Source organism: Amblyraja radiata, chromosome 6 (genome assembly GCF_010909765.2).
Source record: "Amblyraja radiata isolate CabotCenter1 chromosome 6, sAmbRad1.1.pri, whole genome shotgun sequence".
Classification (NCBI taxonomy): Eukaryota; Metazoa; Chordata; class Chondrichthyes; order Rajiformes; family Rajidae; genus Amblyraja; species Amblyraja radiata.
This window is the reverse complement of record NC_045961.1, coordinates 52502093-52520751: the sequence shown is the minus strand read 5'-3', so window position 1 is coordinate 52520751 and position 18659 is coordinate 52502093.

Genomic DNA, 18659 nt, shown 5'->3' with positions numbered 1-18659 from the left:
CAGGGACCCCCATATCTCTTTGTACTTCCCCTTTTCCCAACTTGATGAGAGAGGGGTGAAGAGGGAGTGGCCGGGTGAGACTGATCCTTGAATTATGCTGGTGGCCTTGCCTGGTTCCTTCCTCTCTGAAGTTCAACCTAATTAGAAACCCAAGAGTCTAGAGTGTTTAATTGTCTTGTGTACCAAAACAGAAGAATGAAATTCTTACTTGCAGCAGCACAACAGGTCTGTCCACCCAGTACTCAATAGCTAAGATAATAAAGAAACAATCGGAAATAAGTTCGATAAATTAAAAAAATATGTGCAAAACAAAAGAGGGAGTGTAGTGTGCAGGTCCCGACAATCTCTTCACCTGCCCCGATGCCCAGGTGGCTGTGAGAGGTGTGGATGTGACCTTACTGACTGCGTTTGGGCACCTTGTTAATTATATGGATCAGGCCATGGAGCACCAACGGTGGAAGTGGTGCATGTTTACACTGGATGGAGTTATCCCACACTCAAAGACTGCAGCTGTTTGGGCAGACAGATGTATCGGCACCAGATAGACTGTTGTAGATGAGGTCACACGTACAGATACATCTGACCTCATTGTTGAGGGTGAAATCTCACTCCCTTTTTGTTCCCTTATGAGTCTCCATGGCTTAGCCCATTGAGTGACACTTGGTGATGGATAATCATCTCCCCGCCCTGTGAACTTGATGTGCACTCCTTCTGTGTGTGGGAGTTCTGCTTCACCAGCTGAAAAAGACCTTTGGTGGTCAGTTAATCACCAGGAAGATTGGTGGTCATAGAAGCATAGAGTCGTTGTGTCATACAGCATGAAAACAGGCCCTTGAGCCCAACTTGCCCATGCCAACAAACATGCCCCATCTACAATGGGCCCCACTGCCTGCATTTGGTCCATATCTATCTAAACCTATCCTATCTATGTACCTGTCCAAATGTTTCTTAAATGTTGTGATAGTACCCAACTAAGGGAATCCCATTTAGACAATAGACAATAGGTGCAGGAGTAGGCCATTCGGCCCCTCAAGTCAGCACCACCATTCAATGTGATCATGGCTGATCATCCACACTCAGTACCCCTTTCCTGCCTTCGCTCCATATCCCTTAACTCCGCTATCCATAAGAGCTCTATCTAACTCTCTCTTGAAAACATCCAGAGAACCAGCATCCACCACCCTCGGAGGCAGAGAATTCCACAGACTCACAACCCTCTGTGTGAAAAAGTGTTTCCTCATTTCCGTTCTATATGACTTACCACTTATTCTTAAACTGTGGCCCTGGTTCTGGACTCCCCCAACATTGGGAACATGTTTCCTGCCTCTAGCGTGTCCAAACCTTAATAATCTTATATGTTTCAATAAGATCCCCTCTCATTCTTCTAAATTCCAGAGTACATAAGCCCAGCCGCTCCAATCTATCAACATATGATGACCTGGGAACTGTAGGTCTTTTGGCCCACTGTTTCCACGCCGACCAGCAATTACCCCGTACACTAGCACCATCCGACACATTAGGGACAATTTACAATTTACCGAAGCACTTATCCTACAAACCTGCATGTCTTTGGGGTGTGGGGCAGGTGAGCCGAACTGGGCGCTACAGCCAGTCGCGGGGCACGCTGGCGATCTGGGCGCTACAGGCAGACCTGGGGCAGACGAGCTAGCAGCTAGTCCTGGGCTGCTAGATTCTAGGAGCTGGCGGCCTCCAACGGGAATCAACCTTGACAGCTCCCCCCCCCCCCCCCCCCCCCCACCAGGATTTATAATAAAATTGTAAATTGTTCAGTGTTCTTACTGTTAGTGGACAGAGATTGATCATCAGCCCGGACTCGTTGAGCCAAATGGCCTGTTTCCATGCTGTATCTCTAAACTAAACTGAACTTAATGACACCTTTCCTATAGCTGGGTGATCTTGTGAGTTGGCTTCTCGGGTCCTCTATGGGGCATGTCCCCAGTCTATTAATTTAGCTTTAGTTTACAAGACCTGTACGTCTTTGGAATGTGTGAGGAAACCAGAGCACCCGGTGGAAACCCACGTGGTCACAGGGAGAACGTGCAAACTCCGTACATTCAGCACCGGTAGTCAGGATTGAATCTGGGTCCCTGGCGCTGTCAGGCAGAAACTCTACCGCTGCTGCCACTGTGCTGTCCTTTAAGCGTCATAATTGTACGTGCCTCTAGCACTTCCTTTGGCAGCTCGTTCGATGTACACACCACTCTGTGTGAAGGTTGCCCCTCAGGTGGAGAGGATGGGGCCAGCACTGAATTCCTTCAGTCATGTATGTGTTGGTTAGTGGGCAATCAAAGTCATGAGCTGCTTTCTCTCATCTTCTTTGGATTCAGGTTTAACTCATCAAAATCCTGCACTTTGTATGTTGAGTAAATTCTGATCAGCACATTCATGAGCTGTGCAGCAAAGAATGTCATCACTCAGGTTCTTGCACACAACAGACTTTCCAAAGAAATTCGAGAGCTTGAGAAATATTGTGGTTTTTAACTTACAATCTATAAACAGCCTACTGTGAAATGTAGGCAGAATTCTCTAACAATATCCACCCAGCCTACATGCTATTTCCTCATTTCCAACACACATGTATTCATTAGAGTACATTGGATGATGTGACTGGAGGGTGGTCTTGAGTCATACATCTCGAAACAGCCCCTTCAGCCCCCTAACTCTGTGCCAACATCAACACCCTTTTATACCAATCCTACTCTATTCCCATTTTTTATTCCCTGCACACTTCGATCAATCCCTCCTCCAGCAACCATGGAATGGAAACTGGCATGTGATCGTACCACTTTCTCCTCCGGAACTCAATGATTAATTCCTTGGTTTTGTTTTTTTTGTTTTATTAGAAGTTAATACAGTACAAAACAATACGGTGGAACCTAATTTTAGGTGCCAACTATGTCATACCGTAATCCATTCTATGTACAACCTCTAGTTTTATGTTATGAGAAGGAAGTAAGCAAGACAAGAAAAAGAAAACAATAGAAAGGGGAAAAAGTGGAAAAATAGATGGTAGAGAGTAGAAAAACGTGAAGTGTGTATATAAAAAAGAAAAAAAAAGAAAAAAGAAAAAGTGGAAAGTAGAAATAGAAGAGAAGGCCCCTTAAAAGAGAATTTTTCAAATCTATATTCGGAGATGTAGATCTATCCACGTAATGAACTGAAATCAGCAATCCTTACGGTACCGCTGCATCACATGATTCCAAAAAGTCGATGAAAGGAGACCAACTCCTTAAGAATTGGTCATATTTATCTATTAGTCGGAGTCTCATTTCTTCAAGGCGTGCTATGTCCATTATATTCCTAATCCACATTTTAACAGTTGGTATGGTTATATTTTTCCAAAATTTGAGTATCAATTTCTTTCCAATTATTAACCCATAATTAAAAAAAAATTTTGGTCTTTATTTAAATTGGTGTCTTCTCCTATTATTCCAAATATAATCCATTCCATTTTGGGTTCTATTCTTGACTTGAAGAGCTTTGTAAATATATCAAATATATCACTCCAAAATTTATTCAACTTTGTACATCCTACAAATGAATGTGTTATATTATATGTTATATGGAAACTGGCATGTGATCGTACCACTTTCTCCTCCGGAACTCAATGATTAATTCCTTGGTTTTGTTGACGTTGAGCAGTAATCAAATGCACAGTGGTTTCTGTGTACCAGTATTGGGGCAACTCGTCATTATAGTCAACATATAAATAGAGACCTAACATTGTAGCTGTCATATTTCAGTTCCGTAACAACAAATTCCTTGCCCTGTCCTCTCCTCTCACCATTAGGCTGATGTGATCATCCTCTTAGAATCAAAGCATGGAAACAGGCCCTTTGGCCCAACTCGCCGATGCCGACCAAGATGGTCCATTCAAGCTAGTCCCATTTGCTCACATTTGGCCCATATCACTTCAGTTTAGTTTATTGTAATGCGCACCAAGGTACAGTGAAAAGCTTTTGTTGCGTGCTATCCAGTCAGCAGAAACACAATACATGATTACAATCGATCCATTTACAGTGTATAGATACAGTGTATAGATACATGATAAGGTAATAACATTTAGTGCAAGGTAATGCCAGCATAGTCCGATCAAGGATAGTCTGAGGTTCACCAGAGGTAGATATTAGTTCAGTACTGCTCTCTAGTTGTGGGAGAATGATTCATTTGCCAGATAACAGCTGGGAAGAAACTGTGCCTGAATCTGGTGGTGTACGTTTTCACACTTCTGTACCTTTTGCCTGATGGGAGAGGGGAGAAGAGGAAGTGGCCAGGGTGCGACTCGTCCTTGTACTGCACCTGTCCAAGTATCTTTTAAATGTTGTTATAGTACCTGCCTCAACTACCTCCTCTGGAAGTTAGTTCCATATATGCAGCACCCTCGTCTCGGTCCTAATGTCGTGCAGGAGTTAAAGTCCCAAACCACCAGGTTCAGGAACAGCTATGTTCCTACAGCTACCAGGTTCCTGAACCGACCTGCACCAGACCTTGGCAACAGAAAACCCAGGTGTACACGTGGTCCAAACTCCGAGACCTTCCAGTCCTCTCAATTGTTGACTCCATGCTAAATCCGCATAGTGGATTAGAATAGTGAAAGACCTGGATAGAGTAGATGTGGAGAAGATGATTCTAGTAGTGGGTGAGTCTATGACCAGAGGCCACAGCTTCAGGGTAAAAGGACGTACCTTTAGAAAGGAGACGAGGAGGAATATCAAACGAGGAGGAGCAAGGCAAGTAAGATAACCCACTCATGATCACACTTTAGCCAGAGGGTGGTGAATTTGTGGAATTCATTGCCCCAGACGACTGTGGAGATGGTCAATTAAAGCAGAGATTGACAGGTTCTTGATTAGTAAAGGTGTCAAAGGTTATGTGGAGAGGCAGGAGAATGAGATTGAGAGGGAAAGATAGATCAGCCATGATTGAATGGCGGAGTAGACTGGATGGGTAGAATGGCCTAATTCTGCACCTATGACTTATGAACATGTGAACACATGCCACTGGATAGTGGGCAGCAATGGAAACATCACGTCATCATTGGAATTGATGGTTGGACAACTGCCACAGTGATCTCAGTACCGGATCACACTGAGAAAGGCCGGCAGCACTCAATGCCTTGTGTGGATTCACCATCACTCCATGAGGGCTCAGACTTTGCTCATGGCTACACGATGAGCCATTTGAAGACCAGGAGGAGGAAGAGGAGGTGAACAGGGTGTGGGAAAGGAACTGAGAACTAAAACAGCCCTATTATTGTGGCTAGTCTGTGAGTGATTCATCCCTCAGCAATCCCAATCAATTCTTCACTCAACCACTGTCCCAAGTCTTTCCTTCCTTCTGCTACTAGGACCAAGAAGATAAAATAAAAACCATTACAAAAGTAAAATTACAATATTTTAACCATTTTTTAAACATATTTAAACCAAAATTTTAAATTAAAGCATGCCAAGCTCTGCTTAAAAAGATCAACTAACCATTCTTGCATATCCCTTAGAACCTTATTAACAACATTTAAACGGCATTTGGACAGGCAAATGGATGGGAATGGTATAGAGAGTTATTGGCCATGGGACTGGCTTGGATGGGGCATCAAGTTGGGCCGAAGGGCCTGTTTCTGTGCTGTATGACTCTAGACCTGACTTCAGTGTAACTGGTCTATCTGCTTTGCAGCAGTGGCCTCTCAATAGCTGGGGCTTGGTTGCTGTCTTTCAGAAACCCCTGGAGGTCACGCTTGAGCAGGTCAGGCCATTGGAAGCCAAGCCAATGCATGCAACATCTCACTGTGTATGGCACTGGTATGGAGTGACTGGATGGTATGGAAAGGCCCACACCCGCACTGCAAGTTCCCTGCACCCCCTCCTTCACCGGAGCCCCCATGGGGGTGAAACCCTGGCATTGCCCAGTGCCACAGTGGCGGCACAGTGGCGCATGTTAGAGTTGCTGCCTTACAGCTCAGGAGACCCGGGTTCGATCCTGACTACAGGTGCTGTCTGTACAGGGTTTGTACGTTCTCACTAAGACCACATGGGTTTTCTCCGGGTTCTCCAGTTTCCTCCCACACTCCAAAGACATACAGGTTTTCACACTACTCAACACTGTACCTCGGTGACTGCCAATCAACCCCCCCCCGGACACTCCTCCCACAGGAAAAACACTATGACTGTATGCATGTAAATAGTTTTATTTATTGAAATCATATTCTATGTTGCTCTCCAGGGAGAAGCTAACTGCATTTTGTTGTCTCAGTACTGTACACTGACAATGACAATTAAAGATGAATCTGAATCTGAGGTTTGGAGGCTAATTGGCTTTGGTAAAAATTGCAAATTGTCTCTAGTGTATAGGATAGTCTTAGTGTGGACTCAGTGGGCTGAAGAGCCTGCTTTCACTGTATCTCCAATACTAAAAACTAAACATGCCAATGGGCTTATCCAAAAGTCTCTTAAATGCCACTAGCTTTATCTGTCTCCATCACCATCCCTGGCTGCACGTTTCAGGCACCCATCACCCTCTGTGCAAAAAACATTGCCCCTCTCACCTTAAAGTTATGCCCTCGAGTATTTGATACTTCTCCCCTGGGAAAAAGGTTCTGATTGTCTATCCTGTTTAGACCTGTTATAGTTAGAGTAGATGCAGCCACTTCTGGAGATCACATGATATAACCATAGCTGTCTCTTGCACTTTCCGGATGCCCTCTGTGATTTATGTGCCACCTTGTTGTGCATGAGACAGGAAAGTGCAAACGCTATTGTGTATTGTGTTTCAGGGATGCGGTCATGTTGAATAGCTGGATATAGAAGCTGTGGGATCCGGATTTTAGGGTTCAATAGAGCCCTATGTTATTGTACGCAGAGTTTGGACAGACTGGAATTGTTTTCTCTGGAACACTGAAGTTTGAAGGGACGCCTGATAGAAGTATATAAAATTATGAGAGTCATAGATAGGGTAAACAGTCAGAACCTTTTTCCAAGGGTGGAAATATCCAAAACTAGAGGGCATAGATGTGCAGAGCAAGTTTTTTACACAGAGAGTGGTTGGCGTCTGGAACGTGTTGCCGGGGGTGGTGGTGAAGGTAGATAAAATAGTGGCATTTAAGATGCTTTTAGATCGGCACAGAGATATGCAGGGATATGAATCATGTGCAGACGAAGGAGATTAGTTTATCTTGGAATTATATTCCACACACATCGTGGGCTAAAGGGCCTGTTCCTGTGTTGTGCTGTTGGATTTCTGCTACTGTCCTTTAAAATAGAATAGAATTTTATCAGATGGGTTAAATTACTATATGATAAACCAATGGCAAGAATACTAACTAATAATATATTATCTTCAAAATTTCAATTATCGAGGGGCAATAGGCAGGGCTGTGTTTTATCACCCCTGCTATTTGCACTTATGATAGAGCCGCTTGCTGAAACGATAAGAAGGCATCCGGATATTCAGGGATATAATACTAAGGATACTATTAATAAAATATCACTATATGCAGATGATATACTTTTATATATTACAAACTCCCAAACGAGCAACCCGAATCTATTAAATCTAATAGAGGAATTTGGCTCTTTCTCCGGTTATAGAATAAATTGGAATAAAAGTGAAATTATGTCATTAAAACCCCAGAAAGCGAATCACCTATTAAAATTTCCATTTAAAATCGCAACGGAAAAATTTAAGTATTTGGGTATTCAAGTTACTAGAAGATATAAATCATTATTTAATGCTAATTTTATACCATTATTAAATAAATTTGATTCACTGATTAAATTTTGGAGAATGTTCCCACTGTCACTAATCGGCAGAATAAACGCTATAAAAATGATAGCGCTACCACAAATAATATATTTATTCCAATTTATACCGATATATATACCAAAACACTTTTTTTTTAAATTAGACTCGAATATTTTTAATTTTATTTGGGATTATAAAGCACATAGAATTAAAAGAAATCACTTGTGCAAACCCAAAGAGGTGGGGGGGGGGGGGTTTGCACTACCTAATTTTCTATACTATTATTGGGCAGTACATATTAAAAATATAATTTATTGGTTGGACAGTTCTGCTCAACAGTTGGAATGGATAAGAATAGAGAAAGAGGTTTGCGCCCCTAGATCATTTTCCCCCCATTAAAGCTGAATAATATGTTATATAAGAAGAATCCAATTATACAAAATACAATACGAATCTGGAAACAAATAAAATTAACTTTAAAATTAAGAAATTTATCAGTGCTAACACCAATAGTGAATAACCCAGTATTTAAACCATCTGGTATGGATAAAACATATAAACAATGGGAAAAAGTGGGAATTAAAAAGGTAGGTGATTTGTATGAATTGGGAAATTTATTATCATTTCAACAACTGAAATCAAAATTTAAATTGAATAACAATCAATATTTTAAATACCTACAGGTATGTGACTTTATGAAGAAATATATACCAAGATTCCAAAGTATAATTTTAGACCCACTGGAAGAAGTAATGAATATCAAGGCGGAGTCAACAAAATTAATATCATACTTGTATAACAGTATTTTAAATATAGAATTACCATCAACAGAGGCAATTAGAGAAGACTGGGAAAAAGAATTAATGAAAAAAATCTCAAAAGAAACATGGGAAAAATATTTGATACACATTCATAAATGTTCGATCAACGCTAGACATAACTTAATTCAATTTAAAATATTATATAGATTATATTATTCCAAAACTAGGTTGAATAAATGTTATCCAAATATTTTTCCCATTTGAGATAAATGTCTTTCTCAAAATGCCAATATTACACATTCATTTGTCTCTTGTACAAAACTTTATAAATTTTGGTGAGATATGTTTGATATATTCTCAAAGCTATTTAAGACAAAAATGGAACCTAACACTGAAATGATTATATTTGGAGTAAGTGGAGATGGGAACAAATTAAATACACACCAAAACTCATTTTTCAATTATGGGTTAATAACAGCAAAAAAACTTATACTTATATTTTGGAAAAGTGCTAATATACCAACATTTAAAATGTGGATTAGTAATATGTTGGACACAGCACATTTGGAAGAAACGAGACTCCTCCTAATAGACAAACAAGACCTATTCTTAAGGAGTTGGTCCCCATTTATTGATTTTTTGGATTCATGTGGTGACATAGTATCATGAAAACTAACAGTTTCAGGTATGGGTGAAAGATGATTTAGAATATTAAAAAAAAAAAATCTCACTGTGGCGATTGAACAATCTCCCTCCTGCTTTCCTTCTTCACTTATTCTTTCTCTTTCACTTTTTCTTTATCGGTTTTTCACCCACACCTATTCTTCACTTTTCACAACCTCTTTTTCTTCTTTCCTTTCTCACTTCTCCCTTTAAAAAAAAAGGGAAGTTGTACAGAGAATGTAATATGTTAACATCATTTTTGTACTCACTTCTAATAAATAAAATATTAAAAAAAAAAAATAGAATAGAAAGTGAAGTTACACGAACTTGTCTGCATGTGTTATGCAGCAACAGCATATTTTAAATAGTTGTCAGTGATTAACTAGGGGCAGAGCAGCTTCAGCTTGTGCTGGACAAGCTCCCATCAGTACTCAGGCTGAAAAGTGAACAGGTCTGTTTTAATGAAACTGTGGGAAATGTTGGAAACACAAGGCTGGTCAACAGTAGTCGTTAACATTCCAGGTTGGTGATCTCCAAAAGCTCCATAGATGCTGCCTCACCCGCTACGTTTCTCCAGCATTTATGTCTACCTTCGATTTTCAAGCATCTGCAGTTCCTTCTTAAACATTTTGTCTACTCCACTGCAAAATCTCCTCAAGGTGTCTACTTTGAAGAAGTTCTCCCCCTCTCTCCGAAGAGAGTTTAGCAACCTCCTCTCTCACTGCCCCCCCTCTGTGATTCCTCCTTCCCTCCAACTCTACGCCACGTCCTAACCCAGACCCGTTCCCACAGCCATGTTTGCTTTCTCGGGAATTGCCTGCGCCTCCATCTTGTACCTCATGATTTCCAGCTCCAGTTCCCTACCTCCCTGTTCGGGCCCAACCCGGACTATAGGTACCGACAGTCCATCTGCCGCTTTACACGGCAGTTCTCCTTCCGTGCCCTGCGGTCTACTCTGGCTGTGATGCGCCGGCACCAGCAGGACCTCGCTTTGACTCTCCCGCAGCTCCGGGCCTCACTCACCCAGACCTGCAACAGACCCCAACGATATATACTTCATCCAACGTCAGATCCACGCTTTCAATCAACGATTCCTGGCCCACCTGGACTCCACGAAGGACCTTAAACTATCCCGCCTCCAGGCCGCTGCTGCCACCGACACTCCTGACTCGACTGCCTGCAGGCCCCAGGCCCCAACGCTGGCCCGCGCCGCCTGCCCGAACACCACGAGGCCTAGACCCGCTACGCCATCTTTGCCACGAGGAGCAACACCGTCACTCACCGCCTCCCTGACCGATCACAGGCCCGGACCACCGAGGACACCGCCATCGCCAACCTCCACGTGGATGTTGCCGCCGACCTTCACCTGCCCACCGATGATGCCGATCCTCGCGGCCTCACCGGTAACTCTGACTATCACCCCCTCACCGACTACGCCGACCCTCACTACCTCCCCGATTCCTCCGATTATCGCCACCAAAATGGGACCGTCGGACCTCTCCACCTCACCGGGACCTACTTACCTCGCCTCCTCACCGGGATCACCGAACCTCTCCGCCTCACCGGCCATCGCTGACTGGGACCTCCTACACTTCGCCCGCTGACCCGGACTCCACTCCCCGTGGGCCTCCACCATCAACTCACCTGATCCTCGCCACTCCATCTCTCTCCAGCAGGACGCAGCCGTCGACCTTACCCGAGACCTAGGCTCAGCACCGGGCCTGAAGTCTCCACGCTGCAGACTCTGACATCACGCGGTCTGACTGTGCTGGGTCCTAGTGCTCCCCCTAACACAGGGAACCTCAGTGGGGGTTCCACTGGGTCTTCCCCTTTCCCCTCAAACCATGTGACCCCAGCTCCTCCCCACCCACACTACAGTCCTCATACCCCCCTTCCTCCTTGACCATCCACCACCCCCCAACCAGACATCACCTTGACCTCCGTCCACTCACCTGCCTTCCTCCGGCCCCAACCCCCATCCTTGCTGTGTGTTCACCATCCCCCCTGACCTCCCCCTCTCTGATACCGGACGGTCTGTCGTCAGTAGAGGCCTCACCTTTGTTCCCCTCCGTCCCCACCTTAATGAGTTCCGCACCCGCCACGATGTGGAGCTCTTCTTCCGTCACCTCCACATCCAAGCGTTTTTCCATGGGAAGGAGTCCTCGCCCCCTAGTGATGACCGCTTTTCCCATCTCCAACGGACCCCCTTCTCTTGGACTCCCCCTCATGGCCATCTACCGGCTTTAAACCTTTTTATTTTAAACTGCCGGCGGGACATAAACCGCCTCAACTTCTCCACTCCCCTGTCTCACTCTAACCTCTCCCCCCCTGAACGTACAGCCCTCCGCTCACTCTGCAACAACCCCGACTGGGTGATCAAACCTGCCGACAAGGGAGGTGCCGTGGTAGTCTGGCGCACTGATCTCTATCACTCTGATGCCAGGCGCCAACTCTCAGACACCTCCTCCTACTTATCCTTGGATCGTGACTCCACAGACAAGCACCAGGCCACTATCTCTAACACTATCACTGATTTCATCACTTCTGGCTCCCTGCCATCCCAAGCCTCCAACCTCATCGTTCCCCAGCCCCGCACGGCCCGATTTTACCTTTTCCCCAAAATCCACAAACCTGACTGTCCTGGCAGACTCATTGTTTCTGCCTGTTCGTGTCCCACCAAACTTATTCCCACATACCCCTGGTCAAATCCCTCCCTACCTATGTTCAAGACACCTCACACACTCTTCGTCTACTCTAGGACTTCCGTTTTCCAAGCCCCCACTCCCTCATCTTCACTATGGATGTCCAGTCACTCTACACCCCCATCCCCCACCAGGAGGGTCTTAAAGCCCTCCGTTTCTTCCTCGACCGCAGAACCAACCAATCTCCGTCTACTGATACTCTCCTCTACCTAGCGGAGCTGGTCCTTACCCTCAACAACTTTTCGTTTGACTCCTCCCATTTCCTCCAAATACAAGGCGTAGCTATGGGCCCCTACTATGCCTGCCTCTTTGTAGGGTACGTCGAACAATCTTTGTTCGAGGCATACCAGAGCCCTATCCCCAAACTCTACCTCCGCTAGATCGACGACTGCATTGGTGCTACCTCCTGCACCCATGTAGAACTCACTGACTTCATCCATTTCACCACTAACTTCCGTCCGGCACTCAAATACACCTGGGCAATTTCCAACATCTCCCTACCGTTTCTAGACCTCACTATCTCCATCGCAGGTGATAGACTACTGACCGACATCCACTATAAACCCAGTGACTCCCATGGCTATCTGGACTGCACTTCTTCCCACCCTGCTTCCTGTAAGGACTCCATCCCCCACTCCCAATTCCTCCGTCTATGCTGAATCTGCTCCCAGGATGAGGTGTTCCACACCAAGGCATCGGAGATGTCCTCATTCTTCAGGAACCAGGGGTGTATATACCCTGTAACTCTGCTCTCACTCCCCATCCCCCCACTAGTAACAAGGGCAGAGTCCCCCTTGTCCTCACCTTCCACCCTACCAGCCGTCACCTACAACAAATAATCCTCCGACATTTTCGCCACCTCCCACGGGATCCCATCTTCCCATCTCCTCCTCTGTCTGCTTTCTGCAGAGACCGCTCCCTCTGTAACTCCCTGGACAATTCGTCCCTTCCCACCCAAACCGCCCCCTCTCCTGGCACTTTCCCTTGCAACCACAGGAAATGCTACACTTGTCGCTTTACTTCCCCCCTTGACTCCATTCAAGGACCCAAGCAGTCTTTCCAGGTGAGGCAGAGATTCACCTGCACCTCCTTCAACATCATCTATTGCATCCGCTGCTCTAGGTGTCAGCTGCTCTACATCGGTGAGACCAAGCGTAGGCTTGGCGATCGCTTCGCCCAACACCTCCGCTCGGTTCGCATTAACCTACCTGATCTCTCGGTGGCTCATCACTTCAACTCCCCCTCCCATTCCGAATCCGACCTTTCTGTCCTGGGCCTCCTCCATGGCCAGAGTGAAGACCACTGTAAATTGGAGGAGCAGCACCTCATATTTCGCTTGGGCAGTTTGCACCCCAGCGGTATGAACATTGACTTCTCTAATGTCAGGTAGTCCCTGCTTTCTACTCCCCTTCTCAGTTCTCCCTCAGCCCGCTGTCTCCACCTCTTCCTTTCTTCTTCCCGCCCCCCTACCCTCACATCAGTCTGAAGAAGGGTCTCGTCCCGAAAAGTTGCCTATTTCCTTCGCTCCATAGATGCTGTCTCACCCGCTGAGCTTCTCCAGCATTTCTGTCTACCTCCTATGTACAGAGATGAGATCAGTGTAAGTTGACAACATGTTCAGCACAGACATGGGGCCTGCATGGTGGAACAGCGGTAGAGATGCTACTTACAGAGCCAGAGACCCGGGTTCGATCCTGACTATGGGTGCTGTCTGAACGGAGTTTGTGCATTCACCCCGTGACCACGTGAATCTTCTCCCAGTGCTCGGGTTTCCTTCCACACTCCAAAGACGTACAGGTTTGGCTTCAGAAAAATTTGTAAATTGTCCCTAGTGTGCAGGATAGTTCTAGTGTACGGGGATCGCTGGTCGATGCGGACTCACTGGGTCGAAGGACTTGCTTCCATGCACAGACACAGCCGAGGCCATCACGCAAACCAACCTCCCTTCCTTTGACACCATCTACATTTCACACTGCCTTGGCAAAGCCGCCAACATTCCCCTCTCTCCCATCAGGCAAGTACAGAAGTGTGAAAAACCACACCTCCAGATTCAGGGACAGTTTCTTCACAGCTCTTATCAGGCAACTGAGCCATCCTATCACCAACTAGAGAGAGGTCCTGACCTAACATCTCCCCCATTGGAGACCCTCAAACTATCTTTAATCGGACTTTACTGGACTTTATTTTGCACAAAACTTTATTCCCTTTATCCTATATCTGTACAATGTGGCCGGCTGGCAATAACACTACAGGACACAAACACACAATTAAACACAGAAGCCTGCAAGTTATTATCTAAACTAATTCATGTGTCCCTCCAGTTTTTAAGATTTATCCGTGAACATGTCTCTGCACATCTATTTAAAATGTCGACATTTGGCCCAATCCGTTGACATTCTGCTGCTTTATTAACAAAATTCATGACAAATATGAATAAATGGGTGAAGGACTTTGTATTTCATTGCAATTATGCGTCCTTTTAGGTTTGATCCAAAACACAAAGTAGTCTCATGATCTTGATTTAAAGTTTAGGTTGTTTCTGGTCAGATACTACTCCGTCCAGAGGAAACAAAATTCTTTCCTTTAAAAATTTATTGTAACTGGCCCGTACCGGCAGCTAATACTTGCTCCCTTGGCACCTCATCTCCATCTAGTGGCAGACGTCAAGAATGCAATTTTCCTATCTTACCATATAACCATATAACAATTACAGCACGGAAACAGGCCATCTCGGCCCTTCTAGTCCGTGCCGAACACTTACTCTCACCTAGTCCCATCTACCTACACTCAGGCCATAACCTTCCATTCCTTTCCCGTCCATATACCTATCCAATTTATTTTTAAATGATAAAATCGAACCTGCCACCTATTCCACTGGAAGCTCATTCCACACAGCTGCCACTCTCTGGGTACAGAATAATATCTTCGTCAGCAGGAAGGAACTGCAAATGCCAATTTATAAAAAAAGACACAAAGTACTGGAATATCACATTGGGTCAGGCAGCATCTCTGGAGAATATAAAACGGGTTATTTTGAGTCAGGACCCTTCTTCAAACCTCTCAGATCATTATTGGACATTGATTTATTATGGTCACATGTACTGACAGGGGGGCAGCACAGTGGCACAGCCATAAAGTTGCTGCCTTACAGCATCACAGACCTGGGTTTGATCCTGACTACAGGTGCTGTCTCCCTGTTCTTCCCGTGACAGCGTGGGTTTTCTCCGGGTGCTCTGGTTTCCACAAGAGGCCTTTGATGCATAAGACTAGGCGTGTAAGAATGAGGCTACATCACTCTGCAAATTGTAATTCTAGAAAGTCTATGTTTTTGCTGTTAGTAGCTGTTCCCCAGACTGAGTAAAAGAGAGTCATGAGTGTTTTATCGTCATAAACGGTGGTGTAACGGTAGAGATATAATGGCGGCACAAATGGCGGCACAAATGGCGGCACTGGCATGTGTAAAAATGCAAAAATAATTTCACTGTGCGGCTGCTTTTGTGACCAATAAAGCACTATTGAACTATTGAGTTGCCTTACAGCGGCAGAACCCAGGGTTTAATCCCAACTACGGGTACTGTCTGTACGGAGTGCTGTCTCCCCAAGGTCTTTCTCCGGGTGATCCGGTTTCCTCCCACACTCCAAAGATGTGCAGGTTTGTAGGTTAATTGGCTTGGGTAAAATTGTAAATTGTCACCAGTGTGTGTAGGATAATGTTATTGGACTGGGATCGCTGGTCGGCAGGGACTCTGTGGGCCGAAGGGCTTGTTTCCTCGCTGAAACTCCACTAAAATTGAAAAACTAAAATTAAAATATGTCCTGGAATTGAACGTTGAAATTCTTACTTGCAGCAGCGCAACAGGTCTGTACACATAGTACTTTGTAGATACCATAATAAATAACAAAAAGCTCAATAAATGAAAAACTGATTTAGTGCAAAATTAAAAAAAACACCTTAAGTCCCTAGTGCAATCAAGACAGTTTGTAATTTAGTTGGAGTTCGTAGTGTTCATGATGGTTGTTGGAAAGAAGCTGTTCCTTAACTTTGAAAATTGGTTTTCCAGCCCAACGCAGTGTAACAGGTAAGGCATAGTGAAAAAAAAATGTGCAGAAGGTACAGATAAAAAAAGTGCCAGGTACAATTTGGAGATTGCGGCCAATAGCTTATGAGAGGTCCATTCAAGAGTCTAGCACCAGGTGGGGAGAAGCTGTTCTTGAATCTGGTGGCGCATGCTTTCAAGCTTTTGTATCTTCTACAAACTGGAGAAGTTTTAGTTTTAGTTTTAGAGATACAGCGAGGAAACTGTCCCTTTGGCCTGCCGAGTCCGTGCTGACTAGTGATCACCCCATACACTAACACTATCTTACACACTGGGGACAATTTACACAAGCCAATGAACCGACAAACCTGCACGTCTTTCGCGTTTGTGAGAAAACCCACGTGGTCACAGGGAGAATGTACAAACTCTGTACAGACATCACACATAGTCAGGATTGAACCCGGGTCTCTAGCGCTGTAAGGCAGCAACTCTACCTCCACGCTACTATGCCGCCTTAAAGTCAAGCATAAAGACTGGAGAGGATACAGGAGGGAATGACCAGGGTATAAGTGGTCTATGATTATGTTGGTTTATTTCCCAAGGAAACACAAAGTGCAGGTGGAGTTAACATTGTTTGGTGTCGACATCTATGTGGGATCAAGGCCTTTACATATACAGGTGTCCAAGGCTGTATGTTCCATCGCTCCATAGATGCTGCTGCACCCGCTGAGTTTCTCCAGCACTTTTGTCTACCTTCGATTTTCCAGCATGTGTAGTTCCTTCTTAAATACCTCTGCCCTGTGTTGCTCTGGCACCATAATTCTGCTTTTAAAACAGTCTCTGTGTGAATACAAATTCACAAGATAGATTCCACAAATATTTACCAATTGATCAAGATCAGTGTGAATTACACAATTTCAAGGGTTAGGATTATACAGGATTATTGCAAAACAAGAGGAACACTGTGGTGCAGCTGGTAGAGCTGTTGCCTCAACGGCAGATCGGGTTCCATCGCGACCTCTAGTGCTATCTGTGTGGAGTCTGCATGTTCTCCTGACCACGTGGGTTTCCTCGGGGTGTTCTGGTTTCCTCCAAGATCCAAAAGACATGCGGGTTTGCAGGTTAATTGGCCTCTGTAAATTGCCTCTGGCATGTGGGTGGTGGAAGGGAAAGAGGGATAACAATGAACTTGTTAAAATGGATGGTACACAAAATTGCTGGAGGAACTCAGCGGGTGCAGCAGCATCTATGGAGCCTTGATGGTCAGTGTGGACTTGGCGTGCCTGTTTCCAGGCTATATCTTTCAATGATTGAAAAGAAAGGCAGCATTTACTAAGGGTATAGTGCATGTTTTAAAGTAAATTGTCCAGTTGGCTATTTGAGGTTGCTTCTCTGTATCCTCCAATACTGCGGGAGTAATTTCTCATCTCATGTTTTAGGAATCCGTATGGCAATGTACATATAGTAGGTTACAAACAGGAGTTACACTAAAATCAATGATCAACAATGACTACAAGTAATTTTAGTTTTTTTAGATAATTGAGAATAGTTTGACTGTATTAACAATGTTTTTAAATGTAACAAATTCTGTTTCCTAAAGGTATTTTGCAGATCATGTTTAGTTTAGAGATGCAGCATGGAAACAGAGCCCCTCAGCCTACCGAGTCAGCGCCGACCATTGATCACCCATTTACGCTAATTCTGTTGTCCCACTTTGGCATCCTAACACAATAGGGTCAATTTACAGACCTGCACGCCTTAATTAATCTACAAACCTGCACACCTTGGGAATGCGGGAAGAAAGCGGAGTGCCTGATGAAAACCCAAGCGATCACTGGGAGAATGTGCAAACTCTGTGCAGACAGCGCCATCAGGATTGAACTGGGGTCCATGGCGATGTGAAGCAGCGACTCTACCCCTGTGCCACACTGTGTTCAGGGTCCGTCAGTATGGTTCTCCTGACTAAATGGTTAGAGATGATCACCTTTAAGGGTTTCAGAAGTAGACAGACTAAAGAAAGGAACACCGTGTCAACTTATAAGATTTGATTAGCAGAACTTTAAAAGAAGTCTGATGTCAACGAGGGATCATAAGTGAACATAATCTCAGGATTACATTTAAGAAATCTCAGGAGCAAGTTTAGTTACATCGAAACAGAAAGTTGAGTAAATTGGACAAAAGGTTTTAACAATAATTCAGGCGTCTGTTCAACTGTCTCTGGCAACAGATGTGTTAGCAGGCAGTCTATATTTGGAAGGTCTCATGTCTGATCATTTTGTGGCAACCATTCCGATTGAGAAACTCAGCAAATGACAGCTACGCCAATATATTTCTGGCCCAGATAGAGATGTAAATTGAAACTCAGCTTGGTTTAGCATATTCTGTGTGCATAGACATCTATATTTAGGAGGAAGTGGTCAACAGGCTGGGAGTCTTGACATCAAATTTCATCTCCAAGCAAACACAACGTACAGCTGTTAACATTTTCTGTACCAAAAGTGATTTCTTAGACTTCAAATGTTTTTCTATATTAAATATATAAATTAAATTAAACTTTTTTTATTCAACCTGTCAAATAATCGGAGTTGTATAATATGCATTTGCAATATTGCCTGCCTCTTGCGTGCAATTACTTGGCCTCTGTAGATGAGAGTATTTCCTGATAAGGCCAACATTTATTTTTCTTCAGAATTGCTCTAGTGAGTCATAGTCTTGAACCACAGTCTCTCTGTAAAAGGTGG